The sequence below is a fragment of the Amblyomma maculatum genome, chromosome 2 (assembly GCF_055883805.1).
Source record: "Amblyomma maculatum isolate TAMU_Amacu chromosome 2, ASM5588380v1, whole genome shotgun sequence".
In the NCBI taxonomy this organism is placed as follows: domain Eukaryota; kingdom Metazoa; phylum Arthropoda; class Arachnida; order Ixodida; family Ixodidae; genus Amblyomma; species Amblyomma maculatum.
In genome coordinates this window covers 92,889,293-92,903,374 of record NC_139345.1, presented here as the reverse complement: position 1 = coordinate 92,903,374, position 14,082 = coordinate 92,889,293, and positions in this window count along the sequence as shown.

The following is a 14,082-nucleotide window of genomic DNA, read 5'->3' as shown; positions in this document are numbered from 1 at the left end:
TGCTGCTACTGCTGCTACTGCTGCTGTTGCTGCTGTTGTTGCTGGCTGCTGCTGCTGCTGCTTCTGCTGCTGCTGTTGCTGCTGCTGTTGCTGCTGGATGCTGCTGCTGCTGCTGCTGCTGCTGCTGCTGGCTGCTGCTGCTGCTACTGCTGCTGCTGCTGCTGCTGCTGCTGCTACTGCTGCTGCTGCTGCTGTTGCTGCTGCTGCTGCTGTTGCTGCTGCTGTTGCTGCTGGATGCTGCTGCTGCTGCTGCTGCTGCTGCTGCTGCTGCTGCTACTGCTGTTGCTGTTGCTGTTGCTGTTGCTGCTGCTGCTGCTGCTGCTGCTGCTGCTGCTGCTGCTGCTGCTGCTGCTGCTGCTGCTGCTGCTGCTGCTGCTGCTGCTGCTGCTGCTGCTGCTGCTGCTGCTGCTGCTGCTGCTGCTGCTGCTGCTGCTGCTGCTGCTGCTGCTGCTGCTGCTGCTGCTGCTGCTGCTGCTGCTGCTGCTGCTGCTGCTGCTGCTGCAGTCTGGAAGTTGAATTGCAACGAACATTAGATCTTATTCAAGTACGTTTGCACAATTTGTTCCCCTTGCACTTAATCCGATATTTGTGCAACACACTCCTTGCCAGACTGCTTAACGTAGAAATTGACTCCAATTTCACTTTTCCATTTTCACTTCAAAAACATTGCGAGAAGCGCCGGTGCAGTTTGCACAGTAGACCATGCAGAGTTTCGTGGGAATTGTGCACGTGGTTTGTCTGTAATTCTCAAGCCACATGGTATGCTGCTATTCTGCATTTAGTGGAAAATCAATTACAGCTACGAAGCTGAAAATATCTTGATATCGGTCGTGGAGAAGGCTCATACTAATTCAAGTGTGCTACACGCACAGCTCAATATTCCGCCGCTAAAGATCCAACCACATATACGGCCGGACTACTTTTTACCAACCGTGTATTATGTATAGCCTAATATTTCGATTTTAATCAACTAAGATATATATTCAACTTGGTATTTTAGATTTGAAATGTGAATAATATGGAAGAGCCATATTTTGTAAATGTTCCTAATCGGCAGTGCGGTTACAAATATTTCAAGTCAAAAATACGCATTTGCAAGAACAATGTATCGGCTTTTGCGAATCACGTACATGTAAAATGGCATCCTTCGAATTTCACAGGCATCGAATTCAGGCGTCATTCGTGAACTTTATGATGTAGAATTTAACTAGATTTCGCTTCTGATACCATGCGAGCTGTGATGCGAACGCCGTTCATGCCGTTGCGGTATGGTATGTTTTGATATATGGGGGTTAACGATCGAACGTGACATCACATTGAAAGGCTCTGGAACAATATGGGCCTCCTGTTGATTTTCAATGTGCAAAGACAGCTTACAGCAAGGAGATTGAGAGAGAGGTTTCAGTTGTTTATGGCTATAGATGGAGTTACCCTTTTGGGTTCTTTCGGCAGTTGGTGCACTGTAACATCAATTGAATGGTAATTAGTCTCCACAAGGGAGGAACACGCACACAGTCGCACTTTATAGTAAATAATCAAGACTGTTGTCACTATCTGGAGTCCAGCTCAGAGCCTTGTAAAAAAGCTAAAGGAAGGCGTGACACCTCCTTTCCAAAAGGTTGGATTCCGCACAGGTAGACGATCTTCTGAAATGAACTCCGGGGGACTCCAGTTTCCTTGAGGGTTTAGCGAACAATATACTTCATCCCGCACAGTACCTTAGGCAGCACATAATATAATGTGCTATACACCAGCACACAGCACATGTGGAAGGCAGTGGAGACCATGCCAGACTCGTCTTGCACATCTACGTAGGGTGCGATCAGAGCCCTCAAGAATGCGACATAGTAATGCGGCTTGGGATCTTTTTAGTCTGTTGGTCACGCATAGCTAAAAAGGTGAATTCTAAAAGGATGACATGCCTTAGGACTGCCTTAGATGATATCCTTTGACGGAAATTTTGCAGATCCCTTGCAGATCTTGGCTGCTGTCAGAGCGTTGTCGTTGCACTGGCTCAATTATAGGTGTTGGACGTTTGTATGGCAGCAACATTTGTGGCCTAGCACGCATAGAAGGCTTTGGTAGTGATGGCCAAGAGGTGTGGCAGGCTCCATGTCTAGCATCGTTAGAAGTTGGGATTTCTGAGTTTACTGTAGGTGGTCGCGGAGTTGGGCAAGTCATAGTAGCACTTGGAGCCTTCTCTTCAACGGTGGTTGCCTTCTTTGGCGATCGTTTTCGGTGCTAGCGATGAGCAGCAGCAAACAACGCTCTGCAAGTACCGGACGCACTACATCCAGTTCTTGCGGCGTTACAAAATTAGGCACCCTGGCTCTCCCGGACTTACCTCTACGGAAAAAAGTCAAGCAAGCTTCTATTTTTCTGTGGAATTCCCGTGGACTTCATTCTCGAATTTCAGATATAAGGCGCTATGTGTATAAAAATAAATTCCCTATTCTCCTTATTTATGAACCGAACATATCGATAATTTTGCGAATATCCGGTTACGAGGCATTTTCTTCGCATGCGTGCACCAGAACTAGCATAGTTATTGTATACATTTGACGTGAACTAACATACGTGCTTCATCCGGTTCCTCCGAACAATAATAACCAGTATGTCTGCCTAACTGTGAAGAGCCGCGCCTTGACGTTTACACTTATGGCTGTACCAGGTGCCATCAAGCCGTTTTGACACCGAGAGACAGAGTGACCTGATGGGAGTCACAAGTGGTCCATGGATTATAACAGGAGACTTCAATGCCCATCACCCTTTGTGGGGATGTGTTAGGATGAGCCTCAGGGGCAGAAAGCTCATCTCCTTTGCCTCGGACCATAACCTTCAATGCCTTAATTACGAAACCCGACGTATATTAGAGGAGTGAATTATAGCAGTTGCCTGAACTTGAATTTTGTTTCGGAATGCCTTACCCGCGGGCGTTAAAATATTGAAACCGAATCCAGCGACCCCATCCTGACCTACCTTACCATTACCGGCCATGTCACAGCTTCCTCAGCATCACGTATGCGCTACATTGACGAAAGTTTTCAAGGAAATTATAGAAAATGCTTGCGTTGAAGGCATCTACACGGGTATCGAAGGAAAGATTAAGCTGGCTACGGAAAGAGCAACCTGCCTCTTCAACTCTTCAACCATGTGGCGAACTACACCCATTTTGATACTGATCTACAGCGACTGCGATCGCTACGGCGGCGAGCAGAGCATAGATACCTTCGCACGAACTCGCACCTAGACCTTCGGTATGCCAGGCGCATACAAAAAAAGATAGAGCCCATAATTCAAACACTTGAGACTCAACGCTGCCGGACTTCTTGTGCAACACTGGATCCATGGAAGTGCTTGTCACAAGTTTGGAAGGTGATTCGTGGCCTCCGAATATCCCCTCAACAGCGCTACCCGTTCAAATCCCTTGCGCTGCACCAGTGACGTAGCAAGGTTGATGAAGCCGAAGAAATCTGTGCAAAGATGACTGGCCTCCAAAATCCACCAGTAGCGGAGTATTGCTGTGATGTTCCACCATCGAGGTCTTCCCGTATGGATCTGTTATTTTGTTGAAAAGAACTCGACGTCGCGCTAGCTTTTGCAGACGGTCATCATCACCGGGGCCTGACGGTGTGACGTACGCCGCGCTTACCAACCTTGGCCAGGAGGCTCGTCGAGCTCTTTTGAATCTTTACAACAAGTCACGGGGCGGCGGCACAGTTCCCAATGACTGGAAGATCAGCCGGCTGATTCCGGTGCTGAAACCCGGGAAATCATCCCTTGAGCTTTCATCATATCGTCCTATAGCACTTGCCAGCTGTGTCGCCAAAGTTATGGAACGAATGCCGCTCACGCGCATTGAATGGTACTTGGAGAGATACCAAGTCTATCCAGGCTCTATATCCGGTTTTCGACATGGCCGTTCGTCTATTGACCACGTGGTTGGCCAGGTCAGATCCGTTCAGGTGTAAAAAAAATTTGAAAAGATTTATTGCGGCGTTGGTTTTGGGCATTAGGCCGTATATTCAACTGGATACGCAGCTATTTATAAGAGAGGTCGCTTTTTATCCAGACGCAGGACGGACCGACCTCTTTACACCGGTGCTCACGCGGAGTTCCACGGGGAGGGATGTTGAGCGCAACCCTGTTCAACTTTGCTCTCATCGGCCTCGTCGATTTGCTGCCACAATACGCTCAGATGTCGATCTATGCTGATGATATCGGCATTTGGACGTCAAGTGTGACTCGTCCCGAAGTCTCTGAGAGACTTCAAAGGGCGGCATCAACAGTGACGTCTTATCTACATTTTCAGGACCTTAGAATTTCAAATGAGAAATGCTCTCTTGTGGCCTTCACACGAAACCCAATGTCACAGAATATCATATTTATAAACAGAAAAGCCATATCCTATGAAAAAAGCTATCAATTCCTGGGAGTTTCCATCGACATGATACTCTCGTGGAGCCCACTTTTTATCGATATTAAAAAGAGACTACTTGCCATTGTCACTGTTCTTTCCTTCCTCGGGGGAAAGTCATGGGGTGCATCAGTGCACTCGATGCTACAACTTCATCGATCATTATTTATGGAGTACATGCGGTACAGCCTTCCGATATTCAACAAGATTACGAAGACGAACATTCGGACTCTCTAAAGTGTGCAAGCGCAAGCTCTCAGCATCTGCCTTGGTCTACTTAAATGCACCTCAATGGCAGCAACTGTTCTTATAGCTGGGGAACATACTGTCACTACCTATGTTACTGTCGAGACCCTGAGAACTCACATTATACACCCCGCAGGAGTTCGAAATCACCACCTGGCAAGTCTCCCAGCAACTATACCATATACTGCCATTTCCAAAGCTATTTAAGCCCATCGCACCTATCTTCCTTCGCAGTTCACCCCTGCTTCAAGACCGTGCGCACCCATATGGAGCCTACAGGAACCTCGGATTCACCTATCGATTCCTGGCATAAATAAGAAAGCTGGGGTTCCAATTCTTGCCTTGAAACGAATCACGCTGGATCACCTTCACTCTAAGCACAATCGCCGAATACAAGTGTACACGGATGGCTCAGTTACTTCAGCCAGCTCCGCGGGGTCAGGGGTAGTACCGGCAATGTCCATCTTGATAAAGCTAAAGACTACACATCTCACCTCTTCGACTGGCTCGAAACTAGCTGCCCTGCGGGCTGCAGTCGAATACATCAGCCATGAAATCCCTCAAGAATGGTCAGTGTTCACTGACTACAAAGCAGCGCTTCGAGGCATGCAAGCGGCACTGCGCCACGGCTCAAATGAACAACTAATTGCAGAGATCCGCACGCTACACAACGCAGCAATATCCAAAGGCCACGATGTCATCTACCAGTAGTTGCTAAGACACTATAGCGTTGCAGGAAATAACCAGGCGGATGACGCCGCCCGTTGTGCCCACAACGACGGACTTCCTCTCCAAATTTCGTTAACGAGAGCCGACGCAGCGAGCGGGCTTCGCTGTTTGGCTGTGGAGCTGACAAATTCAGCTTGGAACACCGGAGAGTTCTCCAACCGTCACATCAAGGCACTGGACCCCGGACTGCGCCTGCATATTCCCCACCACACAACACGTCGTGGAACAACGTTACTGTGCCGCCTATGGCTGGGCGTTGCTTTCGCAAACAAATACGCCTTCCTGATAGGGATGGCTGACAGCCCTGCTTGTGAACGATGCGGCGTGATGAAACGATCGAGCACCTCTTTTGTGCTTGCCCTGTCTTTGCAACTTAACGATATACGCTGCGTACTGCAATGGATCGTCTGGACGCTCACCCCTTAACGGAAGGGAAGATATAGAGACCATGGCCACAAAAGTCATCTGCGCTCAAAGCCTACAAGGCACGTCTTCGCTTTTTAAGAGAGACTAGCCTGATTGACAGACTGTGACTTTCTCACCTCCTCTCCTCTTCTAGTCTCCTCCTTTAATCCGCCCTTCCCCTTCCCCAGTGCAGGGTAGCCAACCTGAATTCATTCCTTGTTGCTAACATCCTTGCTTTCCGCCCTCCTTTTCTCCTCCTCCTTAGTGTTCCGAGGAACTCTTCTTAGTGGTTGTCCTGAGAGCGCTTTACGGGCTAGGCTGTCCGCCACCTCGTTGCTCACAACACCTGTGCGTGAGGGTATCCATTGGAAACGTATTGACAAACCTCTGCTTTGCAGAGTATGCACCAAGCCCAAAGAGTAAAGGATCAAGCCATAAATATGCAACTCGTGCTCTTAGCTTTGAAGGGCGGATTTAGAATCCGTGAGGATCAGAGCAGATTGAGCTGGATAGGACCGTAGATTTCGTAGCCTTACTGCAAGGAAATGCCTTGCTTTTTTCTTTCATCAAAATACGGCCACCACAGTTTTATTCTCTGCCTAATTACTGAGCGACGCAAAATAAATCGGGAAACTTGTACGCCTTTTTTTTTAGCATTTAAATAGATTAGTTTTTGGTTTCTTAACTGCGAAAGTTGGTTTTATGCCTCTTACGCAATTGTTTGCAGCGTAAAACCGCGGCAAGCTGCCTCATGCCGCGAAAATTTGTGGTGTTCGAAGTAAAAACACTCTTAAAAGGTAAGATAAGTGTAGCGGCCGCTGCATAACATTTTCAAATTATTCCAGACTTCCAGCCGGAAAACAAAAGACGATAAATTAGGCACATTGTAGCCAGAGTATCATTCTCGTCTTTTTTTTTCACATATCAAGCACACTGCACTGAGATAAGCTCCAAAAACAAAGCACTTCACACGAGTCCATAGGACACGTCTTGGTTCATACGTTGAGCACGGTGGGTAACGCCTGCATGACTTTGAATGCGGGTTGAATAAAAGCCGGTGAAATTTAAAATGACACACACGGTCTGCCAAGATTTCGTGTCTGCGCTTACCTCCTCAGCCTCACTTGCATGCTACGCAACGCAGTCACCAAAGTTTCTTTAGTACATGCTCTGCAAGCAAAGTAATGCTATATATGGTCGGGAACCTTTCTCAAGCACAACACGTAGGATTCCTTTTGCGTTGCACGTCACGAATGGTATAAAAAGAATAGCTGCATGGGACCTATGCATTATGATCAAAGAAAACCAGATTTGACCTAGCCCACATGCTTTCCACATAGGGCCGTTATTAGTATTAGTAGGGTTCGTGAAGATTTAAAGAGATGGAGTGGGGGGCAGAGGGATTAGAACAGAAATTAAGTGAGACTGGAGAATTGCTGATGATTTATGTGGCGATAGAACAGCATTCACATGATATTTGATGGGAACGATTTTAACCAAATAAAACAACATGTCACCCGATTCAAGTTTTGATATGCTTCCGCAGCGCACCATTTCGTAACTATCTCTCAGCTTCATTATTTTTTTCTTTACGAATGGTGAGACGAAAGGGGTAGTTCCGGCCATTAAGAAATGAGATGGGCCCCACCCCAAGGTCGTGCTGGACTTACAGTTTAGAGGATGTTAAATTTCAGCGGCAATCACGGCGAACGGCGCGGAAACGCAGCTTCGAAACATTAGCCAGTTGAGGTTGCTGTTGAAGGAGTATTACTCTGCTCGATGCAACAGGTGATTTTTACCGCTTTTCCTACCTCGCGCTATTTGTGAAAATGTTACCATGTTCGACTGTTATCTTATAACCTTTAGAAAATGCACAAAAGGTGATGCTGGGAAATAAAGCATGGGAGCAATACGCTAACAAAACTGGGCCTTTTCTTTCTCAAAATGTGCCTACGACAAGTGATCGGGAACTCTGCGAGAAATAATAAAAATCCATGGCACCGACTTAAGAAAGTGCAACAAGAAAGGACAAACATTATTAGGAGAGAAAATAAAAAGGCCTGGAATTCGCGCCAACAGCCAGCCTTTTAGCGAATTTGTTAATGCTCTGCAAACTCTGCTGGCTGGAAGTACGTACCCTTTGGCCGAACTTTGTAGGCGCTTAAGTGTTATGTGCGCTTCAAAATTAACAAAAAAGCTTTTGTAATTAACTTCTGTAGGTGAAAACAAGCTTAAATAAACTAGTAAATTCCTATTTATCCGATGTTTGCGACCCTTAAAAGACTTGGCCAATGGTTTAGAGCAGAGGCGCTTACTTGGTATTTCATGGAAAGCGGAGAAAACATCAATAGTTAGATTCCGCCGATTGCTACAAGAAGATGCTTCTTAGAACTGTGCCGAATTGAAAATTGCGAATAAGCACAGCATACAGAATACTGAAAAGAAATAAAAAACGGTAATTATTCATCACTTCTCTTCTAAAAAATTAACTAAATGATACTCCCTTTCAGACCATTATTTTACATCAGCATTCCTTTTAGTTCAATGGGCAAAAAAAAAAAAAAAAAAAAAAAAAACATTATTCGGCCAGTGTACCTTACAATCAGTACAAATTTTAGAGATTGTCCAGTACTTTTTTGACATGTATATCTTTCTTCTCTTCGTCCTTTATGTTTAAAGGTGCACGCTAGAGAAGGAATTTACAGTGTTATAAGACCATGGATTTCATAGATAGCAGGATGCAATCTTCTATCACTTTAATTACTTCGCTAGTTTTGTGTAGAAAGTAATGTTATTATTTCCTCGGAGATTATGCGTGTATTATGCATAATCTCCCGAGGAAATATTAACACGACTGCCTGTTTTAGATAAGTAGAATCTATTTGTTTACGGCTACGGTTCCCCAGATAAAGTTGCTATAGTTAACCTGAGTGTGAATTAACGCACTATGTGTTATTTTCGTATTTTATACGTGCACTGTACTATGCCCGGTGGCACTTACTGTCTTTGACAAATTTGAAGTAAAATTTCTAACGTGATGAGAAAATATGTTCTCCTATGATGAAGTCATCGGCGTTTTTGTATAGTGACAATTTCAGGGCTGTGAGTCGCCATGTTTATAGACCTAGGTTTATAGACCATGTTTATAGACCATGTCCATAGACCTTACACCGTATGCCCTAAAAAGGCTTTCTATTTTATATATGCTTTGAGATAGCAGCCCATTTCGGTACGCGCGCCAGTTCCTTTGTACAACCGAGCGTGTTTAAGCGAGAGGCCTCTTGGGAACTGCATTATAGCATGGATGTCTGGTCACGCGGCCATAATGGTTAGGTCTTGCGTTGGCGATGCCACAGGCACTGAGCAACGCTTATGGCCTCCTACTGCAGTTTTCTTAGCTGTTTTGTGGCATTCTTCAAAAGCAAATTCCATCTGTGCTTGGGAGGTACGGAGGGAGAGATACGGTGGCCCCGGCAGCAAAAGGTTGCGACTGCTTGTCAAATGCATTCTTGCACCATAAAATATATTTGGGAAAGCGTAGCTCTGTGGGAAGAACCTACAAGGAAACAACTGATGTTTGGTTTGAGCTAGTTGGTAGTAGTTTCTTGAAGACATAGCGCAAAAAAGACGGGGACAACTAACACAGATTTAGACCTGTCCTGACTACATCTGTGTTAGTTGTCCCCGTCTTTTTTGTGCTATGTCTTCACGAAACTACAAGGAAACAACTTCGAAGCGAGTTATGTGAAAATATATTTACAAAACCAGACCCTGTGCGAATGTTGTAGTCGAAAGCTGAGCTGAATATGTATCAAATATTTGTATATTTGTATTTTTAGTATTTGTACTGCCGGTATACTCAGGCTGTTGACAACGATGATGTTCATTTGTATACATTATTCTCTACGTATACGAAAGGTTAGTAGAAATCTAATATTCATGCTCTAAGCAAGAACCTAGTGGCGATGCTACGAGTTAGATCGACGCGAAACTGCTGACAACTATAGCAACACGCAACATGAAATGACACGTTTCATAGACGTAGGACAATATTGACAGCATATAAACTTGTTCTAAATCTCAGTTGATGAGAGGGAGAAAAACAAGACGCATCGCCTACAATATCGGACGCTTCCATTTTCTGACGGGATAGATGAAAGTGCTCTGTTATTAAAAAAAAATTGATGTTGTTGTCGTCGGCGTTGTCGGAGTTGTGATCGAGCTGGTAGTTGGCAGATTATATAGCTGGGCGTTGATTTGTTCGCAGATAATATGACATTACGAGATCACATGACAAAGCTATGTTGGTTAGAAGGACACACTCAGCCTGAGACGTCAACATGATTCCAGAACCGAAGATTTTGTTCCTCGGGTACCTAGTCCGAGATTTCAGTCCAAGGCCGCGTAGTATCGTTCGTACAGCTCGCTTCAAGCTGAGCTTTGCAGCTATAGTATTTTTTTTCCACAGAATGTCGTAGGATACGACTGTATGCTAATAAATATGTGGAGGTAATAAAGATGAAATTAATGGGTCCTTGCTTAAGCGCGCTGTAAAGCACATTCTCGTTCACGAGGATCTGCGCTGTCCTGTCATACAGTTGAAAGTGGAGCACGTGTTCGCGCCCAAAGTTTTATTTATGCATATAATCGTCAAGCAAAAATACTGGCCTGATAAAGCAGAGCAGTCTTGCAACAAGCCTTCATTAATCTTCTGATGCCTGAAACCATAAAGAAAGAAAATATAGTAGCGAATGTCAAAGACAAGTTTGAGGTCTAGTGATGAAACAAAAAGTGAAAATATTCATTGCATATTGGCTCTCATAGTGCATTGTAGTGCTAGTAGCTGCCATAGCGGTTTTACTCTCACTCTCTTCGCAGTGCCACGATTATTTTGATATTTCAACGCCCTTCACTTGCAGCGTATTGAAACGAGACAGCTTCCGTGCTCATTCCATCGCAGCCGCAGCGCTAGCGACGCTCCGTAGCTGGACGTTCATAACTAGCCTCCCAAATAATACTTGTTTTCAGCCTAAGAACTTTGTGGGCGCATTGCACAGGATTCATTGCAGGCAAGCTCCCTCAGAAAGAGAAGGCGGCAGCGTAAGGGAAGGCTGGCTTGCTGAGGCATCGGAGTCAGGCCTGCTTTTGGAACAAGTTTTAAAGAATCGAGGCATGTTTTCATTTAAACTTCGCGCCCGTATTATTCGAAAACACGCCAGAACCTTGTGATAATATCTGGTTCATTTCAATTAATTTTGTGTATGTGCTATTGAGACTCTCAGTGAATCGAATAAATTCATATTCATTTCACCGTTCTTAAACTTTGAGCATCGCGTCTTGGGGATGGGATGGTGCGCCTTGCGGCTAAATTGCCCTGCGAAGTGTTCGTTTGGATAGTGAGAACCCATGTTCGAAGAGTTTTTTCTTTCTCATTGAACGGCTTGCTTCCAAAAATTAAATGTCTTGTCGTATCTAAATGGCACAATTCCTGCTTAAACATGGAAATTTGTGAATAAACTTAGCACTGGAGCTGCGGCCAAACTAGCCGCCAGCGGCCTGTAGTCTTCATGGCAACGTTTGAACAGTACAGTGTGCATATGAATAATAAATTTGCTGTTTATCCTGCTGGCGAACTCTGCAAATCTTTATGTCTGCTATGATGGGGTTGTTGCACTTTCGATATCAGACCAATCGCTTCGAGCGCTCTGGTGGTGGTGTATCGGACGACCATTGACGATACACGTAGTTAAGCTTCGCGCTTTGCAAGTAGGCGTTTATCGAGGTTGCTGGTATTCAACCCGAACCTTCTTGATATTTAGCCAGACCATTTCTTGTCGTGAACTTCCTTTAAAACTGCAAAACTATATGCGGAAAGAAACAAAGTCGCTTATTTAAGTGCTTGGAATAGTACTTGACACTGTTTTTTTTTGGATACATGTTTTATTAATTTTGCTCACCAGTTCCATTGCTTCGATCGTATTTTACGAGAGGGAACAGGATAGCCAATGTTTTCCAGATTTTTCTTTCTGCTTTTGTACAATACTTCCCGGAAATATCTCGTAGCTTTTTGGTGAGCTAGTCGTTCATCAGACATATAGTTTGTGTCGCTATAAGTTCCTTATGCCTGTAAATAAATCTCAGTTTCTAGTCAGCGCCAGTGTTGTCATCATGTCATTGTTTTGGCGCTGTTTTCTTGATTCTTCTACACCATTATATTTTCTTTCGGCTTCATATCTCTACCCGGCATTGGGAGGCAGTGCAGGTAAAAATTTACAACCTTGCAAAACACTTTACAGCCGTTGGTATGTGGGCTGTTTTGATCCCTACGCATCCATGAAAGCCATCGATTTCTCTTCATGGCCCTTTTTTGTTTTGCTTTTTATGCTAACCGAACTAAACGAGCCTATTAGTGGCAAAGTAATAATCCGGATATTTAAATCTTAGAAAACTCGATCAATGCTTTATTGTCGGACATAGCTCGCAATAGAAAAAACGAAAACATACCTAAATAGAATAGAATAATAGAAACAAAAATCCATTGGAGTGGAGCGGATTCCAACCCAGGAATTTCTCCTCAGAGGCTACTACAACAAGACATCGCAGTTATCGCCTCAGCCGATCGCCACGAGAGCGTAACTGCCACTCTTCACGCCGTACATTCAACGTCTGCTTCATTAACTTCTAAACAATAATAAAAATCATAAGTCGATACGGCTGAACAGATATTTTTGCACGTCTACTCAGTTTAAGTACGTCGAAACGTTATTTGAAGAAATAGTAAATGCTTAATCACCTGTCGTAGCTTTGGTGGCGAACCGGGAGCCGACAAGTTGTTCCTGCTGTTCGACGAAGGAAGAAGCGTTGTATGGAAGGTAATCCGAACGAACAAATAGAGGAGAGCTTTGGAAGTGGTTTGCGTAGGTATAGGAGCATTTTGCGTGATTTCCACTCTCACTACCTACGGAGAAAATAAATGGGCAACTATTCAAACCGAAAATAACAATCATAATTAAAAGCTGTTAACACTTGGAAGCAAAGATATTTACCAAATTTACATAAGATACCACCTGTATGCCTAATTATTATATCAATATTTTAGGTCCTTGATAGGCGCTTATGTATTTTCTATATATAGAAGGAAAAAAAACACTAAGTTGTATCATAATGCGGCAGCTGGCCTCACCGAAAACATGTAAAGGAATACTTGTAAAGATTATCTCAATGTCTGCAAATAATTATCAGTTACAGTCGTGGATAGTAACAGTGATAGGTTGCCTTTCAGCCCCAGCGCCCTTGTCGTTTACTATCTTTGACCAAATCAAACATTGCACTGAGTCGTTTACGCTTTAGGAGCAATAATCATTGCTTTTAAAGGATGACAGAGAGCCCTGACAGGACCCAAACACTGGCTGTTGGGAATATGAGCCCTGCTCTAGACTAACTGCTCCTTTCGTAGTGCATATCATGGGCGTCAAGCTTTGCTAATCTGATATGCTGCCGAACTGTCACACTTTACCCTTCTAATCCTATTACACTCATGTGCCTCTTCCGTTCTCAAGGAAGAACACGACATTCGCAAGTACTCCTCAGCGTTGTCTAACAGCAGTTAGAAGCTGCTCTTTATGGTTCAGTTAAAACAAAAACGAAACGAAACGTGTGCCTGTAAAATGGAGGGAAGCAGTCGTAAGGGGCAAGGTGAATCGAGGTGGAAAATGAAGCAGAATATTATTCTGCATAATAATCAAACGGAAACTCAAGTCAACCAGTACAAGTGTACCGCCGGCCCTCGGCAAGGCACTTTGCTAGCCTGTGCGATGTTATGAGAGAAAGTCACAAAAACGAAGTCGACAACTCACTTAAAATATATGAGCACGCTTAGATCCACTGTTAAGGGTATGACGCAATAGCACATCACGCACACTGGCGACGTTTGTCCACATTTTTTGGTGTAATTCTTTAATATTTTGAAACTTCTGTGGTTTCCTGCACCAATACTTAGAATCACATAATATTGCCTTTTCATTCTGATCACTTTGACAACTTTGAGCGTGTAATTCATTCTTTATTATTTCAATTGTTTATTGATGAATTACATACCCGCAATTGTAATTCAGCATTATTAAGCAATGGCTTTTTATTCTGAGCAGTTTGGAAGCTTTGAACCCCGTTTTGCAATTTTTACTTTTTCTCAATCATGTCACTGAATTAGTCAAAAACTCTACATTTCCTCTTTTAGCATCGTAAAGCATTACCATTTGAGTCTGGAATTTTGATATCTTTGTACG